General features: G+C 42.3%; 1 protein-coding gene across 4 annotated transcripts in view; it reads right to left on the bottom strand.

Moving 5' to 3' along the window:
* LOC110520038 (cadherin-13) overlaps window positions 1-12283 on the bottom strand; it is a 606276-nt gene that overhangs the window by 404958 nt on the left and 189035 nt on the right. The window contains exon 1 of one of the 4 annotated variants that reach the window (XM_036974544.1): window positions 2204-2356. The exons of the other annotated variants lie outside the window; for them this stretch is intronic. The gene's annotated coding sequence lies outside the window, so the exon portion shown is untranslated. Of the gene's footprint in view, window positions 1-2203; window positions 2357-12283 lie in introns of those variants that run through there. 4 annotated transcript variants of the gene reach the window in all.

The raw sequence follows: 12283 nt of genomic DNA on the forward strand, positions 1-12283 counted from the left end.
GCATGGACTCTACAAGTTGTTGAAAGCGTTCCACAGAGATGCTGGGCCATGTTGACTCCAATGCTTCCCACAGTTGTGGTAAGTTGGCTGGATTTGTTTTGGGTGGTGGACAATTCTTGATACACAAGGGAAACTGTTGATCATGAAAAATCCAGCAGCGTTGCAGTTCTTGACATAAACCGGTGCACCTGGCACCTACTACCATACCCGGTTCAAAGGCACTTAAATCTTTTGTCTTGCTTTTTCACCCTCTGAATTGCACACATAAACAATCCATGCCTCAATGGTCTCCTCCCCTTCATCTACACTGACTACAAAGGGAAAACCAGCTGAGAGCTGACCAGTGACACAAGCCTACCAGACGAGTCAAATGCCTCAAGGCAAGCAACACTGAAGCATGCATGAGATCACCAGCTGTTCCAGACGACTGTGTGATCACGCTCTTCGTAGCCGATGTGAGCATAAACTTTAAACAGGTCAACATTCACAAGGCCGTAGGGCCAGAAGGATTACCAGGACGTGTACTCAGAGCATGTGCGGACCAACTGGCAAGTGTCTTCACTGACATTTTCAACCTCTCCTTGACCGAGTCTGTACTACCAACATGTTTCAAGCAGACCATCATAGTCCCTGTACCCTAGAAAGCGAAGTTAACCTGCCTGAATGACTACCACCCCATTGCACTCACATCGGTAGCCATGATGTGCTTTGAAATGCTGGTCATGGCTCACATCAACACCATCATCCCGGAAACCCTAGACTCACTCCAATTCGAATACCGCCCCAACAGATGTACAGATGAATACCTCCAAATACCTCGATCTGCAACTGGATCCTGGACTTCCTGAAGGGCTGCCCCCAGGTGGTGAAGGTGGGCCAATCAGGGGTGTGCACTTAGTCCCCTCCTGTACTCCCTGTTCACCTACGACTGTCATGGTTCCACCTGTCAACAGATGGCGGCAGAGACCGTCCTAGAGACATTAATGACTCTCAGATGTTTCCTATTACACATTATGATTTGCCTGTGCCAGGACAACAACATCTCCATCAACATGAGCAAGACAAAGGAGCTGATTGTGGACTACAGGAAAAGGAGGCCCGAACACACCATTCACAATGGTGGGGCTATAGTGGAGCGGGTCAAGAGTATAAAGTTCCTTGGTGTCCACATCACCAACAAACTATCATGACCCAAACAAGCCAAGTCAGTCGTGAAGAGGGCACTACACCTCCTTTTCCCCCTCAGGAGACTGAAAAGTCTTGGCATTGGTCCCCAGACCTCAAACAGTTCTAAAGCTGCACCATCGAGAGCATCCTGACCGGTTGCATCACTGCCTGGTATGGCAACTGCTCGGCATCCGATTGCAAGGCGCTACAGAGGGTAGTGCGTAAGGCCCAGTACATCACTGGGACCAAGATTTCTGTCATCCAGGACCTCTATACTTGGCGATGTTAGAGGAAGGCCCCCAAAATTGTCAGACTCCAGTCAACCAAGTCATAGACTGTTCTTTTTGCTACAGTGACGAGAACAGTTTCTACCCCCAAGTCATAAGACTGCTGTACAATTAATCAAATGGCCACCCAGAATATTTACTTTGACCCCCCCCCTCCTTTTGTTTTTACACTACTGCTACTCGCTGTTTATATATGCATAGTCACTTCACCCCTACCTACATGTACACATTACCTCGACTTGATACCAGTAACCCTTTATATATTTTGTGTTACTTTTCTGTTTATTTAGTAAATATTTTCTTTACCAACAATGCAGTTCAAGAAATAGAGTTAAGGGCTTGTAAGTAAGCATTTTACGGTTGTAATCATTGCATGTGACAAGTAAAGTTTGATTTGATTGAAGTGGTTTTAACAAGTGACATCAATAAGGGATCTTAGCTTTCACCTGGTCAGTCATGGAAAGGTGTTCCTAATGTTTTGTACACTAGGTGTACATTAACTAGGCACTGTAATTGATAATCACTTAACCATTTGGTAAACCTATATAGTTTAAACTTGTGTCTAGTACAGATTGAGAACTACATAATGAACATGTCTGTTTTTAAAGTATAAACACATTGTAGCAGGTTCAAGGGTGTGGGGTTTCCACGTCACCAAATTCAATAACCAAACACACACAAGGAGCACAGATAGAATGCAAATGAATCATTTATTAGGGAGTTTTGCATGCTGGGGAGAATTCACCAACCATTTCAGAGTCCACAATCCGTTCTCGTTGTCCGTTCTGTTCTCTAGGTGTAATCCTAAAACTCAGGTCCTCAGCCAAACCGGTTCGGTACACAGTGGGGGTAATCAGACCGCTATTTCTCTCCTCTCACACTCTCCATAAAATACACTTCCCTCTCCATTCTCTGCCCCTTTGTGCAGGCCGTTTCCTATTTTATCCCCAAGCACTCCCTGGCTTAATGATCAGGCTCGCCTCATTGGGTCTGGAAGTCTATATAAGGCTCGGGGGTGGAGCCAGCGGGCTGCAAGATGCAAGATATCTCCCTTCAATTATCACTCCCCTCACCTCTCCCTGCCGTCTGCCACAATATACAGTATAATACCTATTGTAATGTTCTACTATGATGATAACTATTATGATTTTACTTCACAGTAAATTTGATCAAATCTGATATTGACGAGATCAGATAAGTACTGTATGTAACACGCATCCCCTATACAGTAAAGGTTTATGATTGCCATCCCCATGAGTGTACCACTCTCCTTCAGGCCATGGAAAAGGCACGCAAAGACATCAATCCAAACCAATGTCAGGCTTGGCTTGGCCATGCCAAAAGGCTTTTCTGCAGGTGCATGAACAATAAGGACATTTACTGCGATGTCGATGAGAACTTAAGGCCAAATGTTCAAGACGGGCTTGATGCAAACTAGTGCCTGTTAAACGTAATGTATCTTTCATTAATTTAATTTGTTTAATTTGATTTCAGTACACCTATGCTATAATTATATCTGATCAATACATTTATTTGTGCATCAATGATTGTGAAATATGTCTTTAATGATCACACCTTTGATCAAACATGGGATAGAAATTATAGAAATGTTTATGGGTAGAGCAAGTGTATTGACTAATGTGGAAAGTTTACGGTAGTGTAGCATATTACATTCAAAGGGCAATTTTTTAATATTTGTCTTGCATTTTTTGCTGTTGAATTAACTGGAAAGATATCATTGCTATGCATGCTGTGTTTTGCAATGTTCTAATGGTATTTCACAGAAAACATATTTTGGACCAATGCTGTGTGGTGAAAGATGAATGTACAATAAAATGATTTGAATGCAATACTTGCTGTGTTACAAGTGTTACCAGTTTTGAGTTTTGTACTAAGAGTTTTGAAAATTCACCACATACTTGTGATAATAACACCAAAGTGACACTGCAATAGAGATAATTAATACTTCAATCAGCTTTTATCACCGTCATGTGCTTTGCCTCAATTTCCCTCCACATCCCTCATCATTCTCCAGCCTGTACCATCACCATCCTCCTGCTGCAATTCCATGTCTGTACAAGGAAATGGAGTGGTAAAAAAATAATTTGTGTGAGTGTGCATGCATGTGTGAGTGTGTGTATGCATGGACACATGTGTAAAAGGCCTTTGTGTTCTGACTGAGAGAGATACCGGCACTCCACCATGGTTTATCCTCCCTGATCGTGTTGATCCTATCCTTATCTTACTTTACCACACTCCCCTCCTTGGCCCAACAAGTACCCTTCTCTCATCCACCCTACCCCATTCCACTGCGAGGAGCCCTAGAGGGAGATGGTGGGGTGAAAAGACCTCCCTCTGGATTCTAGACTCACCACATTCTAGCTATGGGGGTGAAGAATAACTTATATAACACTTCATTATTACATGTTCTGATTCGCTTTGAGATCATAATTGTTTGAAAATCATGATGATTTATGGGATATACATGGTTGGATGGATGCCCAATTTTTCAGTTTTTGATTTGTTAAAAAAGTTTGAAATATCCAATAAATGTTGTTCCACTTCATGATTGTGTCCCACTTGTTGTTGATTCTTCACAAAAAAATACAGTTTTATATCTTTATGTTTGAAGCCTGAAATGTGGCAAAAGGTCGCAAAGTTCAAGGGGGCCGAATACTTTCCCAAGGCACTGTATTTTGATTTGTTTAATACTTGTTTGGATAATACATGATTCCATATGTGTTAATTCATAGTTTTGATGTCTTCACTATTATTCTACAATGTAGAAAATATTACAAATAAAGAACAACCCTTGAATGAGTAGGTGTGTCCAAACATTTGAATGGCACTGTATATTTGTGAGTTTACTCTGTTTCCAACATTAGTGTTTCTTAATTGGTCTTGAGTGCTTGAGAAATCTAAAGGAAGCATCATCTAATTCTAGTCTTCACCGTTGCAGAAGGCTATTGCTGGATTGCAGGGATATGTATGTTCAATAAAGCATCCAATTATTTGGATGGCACCAATGCCTGAGAGAGTGGAATAACAAGCAATTATGGCTGATTCTTCACAAAAAAAATACAGTTTTATATCTTTATGTTTGAAACCTGAAATGTGGCAAAAGGTCGCAAAGTTCAAGGGGGCCGAATACTTTCGCAAGGCACTGTAAGACTTTAAAAGTGTACTGGTTGAAAATAAAATATACGCAGGTTTTGCATGCGTAGAGTTTCGGCTGACATCACCAAGCAGTAAATTAGTTATTAGACCATTAACAAATCGAGTTCCAAACCTCTGTTTTAATTCAGTATATACTGTATAAAGTGAGGGGTTAAGAGGTTGGTAGGATCATCAACACACAATTGCTATCTGTAAATATGATTAAAAGCCAAATATGCATTCACACATGCACATACTCACACAGAGAGAAAGAGAGAGAAAGCCATGTATGCAGACTACACACACAAAACACACAGAGCTGTCCATACAAACACCAGACACTATGATGTGCAGCGGGCCATAAAAGGCAGTTCTATATGGAGGGAGGCAGTGTTTAACAAGGAAGAGGCTGTGTGGAAGGAAATTAACTAAAACGCTCATAAATAATCCCTGATGGGTGACCAGACGACACACACACACACACACACACACACACACACACACACACACACACGCACACACACACACACACACACTCGCAGCCTAGCTGAGTTTCCCACATGTTTCCTGTATGACATTGGAAAAACACTTTCTGGTCCAGGTAGCTTGTAAGAAACCTCCTTCTAACCCAGGCAGGCGGCTAGCAGTCCCACAGTGGGACATGTTAGCAGGGCAGACTACGGCAGGTCTGGTGAGGAAGACAGTGAGCGGGGCCTGTTTGGCACACTGACACTGACAGTACATTGACAGAAGGGACTGATGGACAGTTAGAGTTACATGTGAAGCGTTGTTCTTTTCTGGTACTCCCACTGATCACTGTGACACTAACAAGCCCACACTTGCCTGCCATCATCCCTGTCATTATAATTACTGTTATTATGAGGAACGGGGGGCACAGCAGAACACAATGGCTGTGTATCTATAAAAACTGCTCATCGCACATTTATTTCAATCCCTGTCTCTCTCTACCTCCCTCTACCTCTCTTTTTTTTCTCTCTCTCTCCTCCCTCTCTTTCTCCCCTCTCTCTTTCTCCTCCTGTCTTAGTCTGTACTTAATGTTGGGGGATCTGTGAATGCTGACATAATTACACCATTGCCTCTTGGCTGAGGACAGGAAATAAAGGAGATAGAAGGAAGTGTTTCTCAAACATAGATGAAACTTGTACCAGGCTCTCAGCAGTGTTTCTCTTCTTTGTTGTGTGAAGCTATGGTGTGCAAGCTGAACTGGACCTCCTGCTCTCAGACTATACTCTCAACACCTCAGGACCATCTGAAATTGGAAAACCCTACAGTTAGTGCTGTGTGCCTACAAAACCATTAGGAATCATATCTATCAAAGTAGTCGTTCAATGCTCTTAACCTTTTCAACTCTGTCGTGGGGCCTTTTCATCGTTCTCTCCACCACAGCCACTTTAAATTCCCCTCTGGCCACAATCACACACTCACTCTGGCTATGGACTGACAACACAGAGGAAAGGAAGAGAGGCAAGGCTTCCCCATGCTGGAGAAATGCGCAGTAGAGTATGAGACAGTCCACAATACACTCATGGGAAACAAACCACTATTTATATATTCAACTATCATTGCTAACCCAAAGCATGACAGATGTGTTCATTTCATCCACATGTATTTCAATAACACACACAGTTCTTTACAGCCTGCAAAGTGTGCAGGGAACAGTGACAGAAATTTCAAAGGCAGTCAGTGAGAGTTTGATGGTATTCTAATGTTGTCAATTTTGGGAGGATTTCAGCAGGAGCATGGCGGGCTGTGCTTTGATTTCAGGCAACAATGGCAGAAGGCCCCATCGTCCTCCGAGAAGTGTCTGAGTTTAAAGCACTGCACAACACGGATTAGCTGGCTAAAAACCCTCACTGAGGATGGTGTCACACAATTTGACATGAGTTCCTTTTAGGCCATAAAACCAATCATGGCAATATAAAATACCTAGCTGTCCTCTCATGACTGGGCTTGGTCATTTAGCACACTGTATAAGTAATATGGTATTACTGTATATCCACTGAAAATCCCAAAGGACTCTTTTAGAATGGAATTTACTGAGGTTCTTGCATACAGTAATACTTACAATTTGTGATTTTGGGAATTTCAGCCTGTAAAATTAAACAACAGGGCTGGTCATGCAGCTAGTTATTGTAGATGTTTAATTCCATTTGAAATGTCAATAAATAATTTACAAACAAATTAGATGGGCTCATCACATGTAAGGAATGACAAGTAATGTCCATTTATTTTGAAGCATTTTTCAATACCTTTACCCCAAAAGAGTTTCCTGTGCTTTACAAATGGAGATGTGGTTGAATGTGATGCCTGACATTACTGTCTCCTTTCATCAAATAAGCATCCTGATCATTAAATGCGCTCTCTTGAAAGTATTACAGTTATGTTGTCTGCATCCTAAAAGGGTACGGAAACACCCCAACAAATCTTTGAAATCAAAACAGGACACTTCAGATGTGTAACCTTTTCTGCTTAGCTTTGATCAAGGGAAATGGGCTTTCATCTTACAACATGATCCACTCATATTTACTTGGGATTCCTTTTCATTGTCAGGCAAGAAATTAGATTTTTTTTCTGTCAGGTATTAAGGTTTTTCTACTCTGTGTTTCTGCCTCCTAACTAAATGTCAAGACGCTATGATGGGGAGAGATGGGAATCTGAAGACTAATCTGAAAGGTGACAGTGTCTGCATCAGAGCTGATAGCTCAGTCCTACTAGAGTGTGCTCCGCCTCAAAAGGCCTTGCAAAAACATGACACTAAGTAATCCGGCATGACAGCGCTGTGCTACTTCTGAAACTATTCAAACATAATTCCATATAATGCAAATAAGAAAGTCTAGCAAGGAGCATTGTGTACAACACACCACAGCCTTTGAGAGGGAACAAGGTTGAGCTTCTCCTGTGAGCAGAACGCCCTGGGACGCATTCACACCAGTATCTCACTTTTAGGAGGACATTTAGAAAGCTGGAACCTGACTGGGGCTTTCAGACAAGTTCTACAAAAAAGTAGAAGCAGCATGTCTTATTCCACATAAAATTCTCTCTCCCCCCTCTCTCTTTTTAATCTTTCACTCACTCTCTCCCAAATATGAAATATGGTCTATGAAGATTAGTTAAAACAGACTACTGATCTTAGTCTAGCTCTTGGGACTTACACACATTCTAAGCCAGGGAATAGACCAGACAGACCTTAAGAAAATAAGTGCAACATGTTGAATAACACATCTGACTGGCACAAAATTACTATAATCATGTTAAAGTCTCTCTGCTGTGCCTTTTACAGTACATCTCTCCATTGCACCAAGAGTAATCATATAGAAATGGACAGGGATATTTCTTCTTATTGAAGGCATTACAGTTATGTTGTCTCTAACAAGATGGCACTGACAGATAGGTCAGCTCTGCTTCTAGCTCCAAAGCAACTTTGCAATATTTAATTTTTTTGTCTGTTATTTCTTACATTATTACCCCAGATTTGTTTTTGTGTTATTACAAACAGCCGGAAAGAACTTTGGGACTCACCAGCATTACGACCAGGAATATGACTTTCCCGAATTGGATCCGTTGTTCGTACCCCCCGGGGCAATTGAACTTATTCCAGAGGCTGCTCTAAAACACCACCGACGGAGAAGAGGTATTCAGAGTGGACTTCTAATCGGACTCAGGAGGCGTGCACACCTTCCACCACTTCCGAGTGTATTACTCGCTAATGTTCAGTCTCTGGATAATAAAGTAGACGAGCTCAGGGCTAGGATCCCCTTCCAGAGAGACATCAGGGATTGTAACATACTCTGTTTCACGGAAACATGGCTCTCTCGGGATATACTGTCCCAGTCCTTAAAGCCAGCTGGGTTCTCAGTACATCGCCTAGACAGGAATAAAGAACTCTCTGGGAAGAAGAAAGGCGGGGGTGTATGTTTCATGATTAACTACTCATGGTGTGATTGTGATAACATACAGAAACTCAAGTCCTTTTTGTTCACCAAGCCTAGAATACCTCGCAATCAAATGCCAACCGTATTACCTACCAAGAGAATTCTCTTCGGTTATAGACACAGCTGTGTATATTCCCCCACAAGCCGATTGCACGACGGCACTCAAAGAACTACGCTGGACGTTGTGCAAACTGGAAACCACATATCCTGAGGCCATATTTATTGTAGCTGAGGATTTTAACAAAGCAAATTTGAGTAAAACGCTACTGAAGTTCTACCAACACATTGGCTGTAGTACTTGCACTGGAAAAACATTGTACCATTGCAACTCAACATTTCGAAATGCCTACAGGACACATTCTGTCTCCTAGAGAGGATCTTACTTTGGGGCAAAAAGTGCAAATCAATCCCAGAACAACAGCAAAAGACCTTGTGAAGATGCTGGAGGAAACAGGTACAAAAGTATCTATATCCACAGTAAAACAAGTTCAATATCGACATAACCTGAAAGGCCGCTCAGCAAGGAAGAAGCCACTGCTCCAAAACCGCCAGTTTGCAACTGCACATGGGTACAAAGATCGTACTTCTTTCAGAAACGTCCTCTGGTCTGATGAAACAAAAATAGAACTCTTTGGCCATAATGACCATCGATATGTTTGGAGGAAAAAGGGGGAGGCTTGCAAGCCAAAGAACACCATCCCAACCGTGAAGCACAGGGGTGGCAGCATCATGTTGTGGGGGTGCTTTGCTGCAGGCAGGAATGGTGCACTTCACAAAATAGATGGCATCATGATGCAGAAAAATTATTATGTGGATATATTGATGCAACATCTCAAGACATCAGTCAGGAAGTTAAAGCTTGGTCGCAAATGGGTCTTCCAAATGGACAATGACCCCAAGCATACTTCCAAAGTTGTGGCAAAATTGCTTAAAGACAACAAAGTCAAGGTATTGGAGTGGCCATCACAAATCTCTGACCTCAATCCTATAAAAAATCTGCGGACAGATTTTGAAAAAGCATGTGCGAGCAAGGAGACCTACAAACCTGTGGAAGGTTACCTGAAACGTTTGACCCAAGATAAACAATTTAAAGGCAATGCTACCAAATACTAATTGAGTGTATGAAAACTTCTGACCCACTGGGAATGTGATGAAAGGATGATTTATTCCAACTTTTATTTCTATCTACTATAATGCTGACACTTCACATTCTTAAAATAAAGTAGTGATCCTAACTGACCTAAGACAGGGATTTTTTACTTGGATTAAAAATGTCAGGAATTGTGAAAAACTGAGTTTAAATGTATTTGGCTAAGGTCTATGTAAACTTCCGACTTCAACTGTATGGACGAGTGATGTCACAGTGGAACGGACTAAGACAGTGTATAATAGTATAGAATATACTATACGTATGAGTTGATTAATAAAAGATATGCAACCATTATTAAAAGTGACTAAGATACCTTAGAATAGTATAGAATATAAAATATACATATGAGATATATATACACTAGTCACTTTAATCATGTTTAAATAATGTTTACATACTGCTTTACTCATCTCATATGTATATACTATATTCTATTTTACTGTATTTTGGTCAATTCCACTCCGACATTGCTCAATCTAATTTTTTACATATTTCTTAATTCCATTCTTTTACTTTTAGATTTGTGTGTATTGTTGTGAGTTGTTAGATACTACTGCACTGTTGGAGCTAGGAACACAAGCATTTCGCTACACCCACAATAACATCTGCTAAATATGTGTATGTGACCAATACAATTTGATTTGATTTATTTAAAAATAGCATACCCACATTCACACACGCATGCACACACACGTTATAGTAGTCCTTTGTGAAGTCTTTGGTGACTGTAGAGTCCAATCTGAGATCCACAAACTTTATTGCAGGTAGGACAATGTGCAGTCTGTGTTGGCGGGGGCATGGTTGTATGTCTCCTGAGCTGTTTTCGCTGCTTCTTTGTGCTCCTCTCTTCCTCCCACCTCTGTACACCGCTCTGGCAGAGCTCCCGGACAGGTGGAAAACTCAGCAGCATCTTTCTCCAGGTCTGTTGGTTTGATTTTGCACTTCTTCAACAACGTTTTCAACTGGTCCTTGTATCACTTCATCTACCCTCTAGACCGCCGGCTAAGGTGTAGCTGGCCATACAGGATCTTCTGCGTCAAGCGCTCCTGAAACAAACATTCTAATGACATGCCCAAGCCAGCACTGTGCTGGCAGCATGTGCTAAAGGCATCTTATGTGGAATTGCTCAAGCTGCTTGTTGGGGCAACTGTAAGTGACCCAGTCTTCACAGCTGTAAAGAAGTGAGGTTATCCAGACGGCTTGATAGACGGCGACTTTGGTGTGGAGGTGGAGATCCCTGTTTTGGAAGACCTTGCACCTGAGATTCCTGAATGCAGCTGACCCTTGTTTGATCCTGTTTTGCATTTTGAGGTTGATTCTGAGTGGATGCTGCCCAGGTATTTAAAACGGGACTATTGCCAGTGATTTGTGTTCAATGGTGAAGACAGGCATGGTGGGTGGAGGGTTGGATCTTCATTGGCAGACCACCTGGTGTTGATAGATAGTCCCATCCAACTATAGACCTTCACCACCACTACAAGGATGGACTGAAAGTCTTCCGGAGTGTGGGCGACAAGAATAACAGTCATCAGCATACTCAAATCAAATACAACAGGTGTAGACCTTACAGTGAAATGTTTACTTACAAGCCCTTAACCAACAATGCAGGATTTAAGAAAAAAAGTGTTAAGTAGAAAATAAGAAGTAAAAGTAACAAATATTTAAATAGCAGCAGTAAAATAACAATAGTGAGGCTATATACAGAGGGTACCGGTACCGGCCTTGCGTTCGGAGGCAGAGCAGTTACCATACCAGGCAGTGATGCAACCAGTCAGGTTGCTCTCGATGGTGCAGCTGTAGAACTGTTTGAGGATCAGAGGACCCATGCCAAATCTTTTCAGTCTCCTGAGGGGGAATAGGCTTTGTCGTGCCCTCTTCACAACTGCCTTAGTATGTTTGGACCATGATAGATTGTTGGTGATGTGCACACAAATGATCTTGAAGCGCTCATCCTGCTCTACTACAGCCCCATTGGTGCGTGCACTGTCCTTCTTTTCCTGTAGTCTACTATCATATGCAGGTCAAGAACCCACTCAGTCAAAACATTGGTGGTTGCTTGGAAACCTCCTGATGTTGAATAGGTTTTCATCCAGCCTGAAAACCACTGCTACCCTACTTCTGTTCTCAAGCTCCTTGTGGAGAAGCTGGGTGACACATAGGAGGAAGATATTGTAGAGTACAGGTGAAAACACACACCCCTGCCTCACACCGGTGCTTACTCCAAAGGGCACTGACTCCTGCCTTCCTATGGCCACCCGAGCCATCATGCCATCATGGAACTGGCAAAGGATGTTGACAAATTTGACTGGACAGCCAACTTTGAGTAGAATGCCCCATGGTAGTTCCCTGCTCACAGTGTCGAAGGCCTGGGAGAGGTCGACAAAGAACATGAAAAGGTCCTGCAGTTGCTGTGCCGTGAACATCATGTTGACCTTACTCCTCTTCTTTCTGAAGCTGCATGGTGACTCTGGCAGCATTTTCTCTGTGATCTTGTTCACCAGCCTGTGTAGCATCACCTTGGCCAGGACCTTGCCAGCAACAACTAGAAGGGATATCCCACGGCTGTTGAC

This window comes from Oncorhynchus mykiss, chromosome 1 (assembly GCF_013265735.2).
Source record: "Oncorhynchus mykiss isolate Arlee chromosome 1, USDA_OmykA_1.1, whole genome shotgun sequence".
Lineage (NCBI taxonomy): Eukaryota > Metazoa > Chordata > Actinopteri > Salmoniformes > Salmonidae > Oncorhynchus > Oncorhynchus mykiss.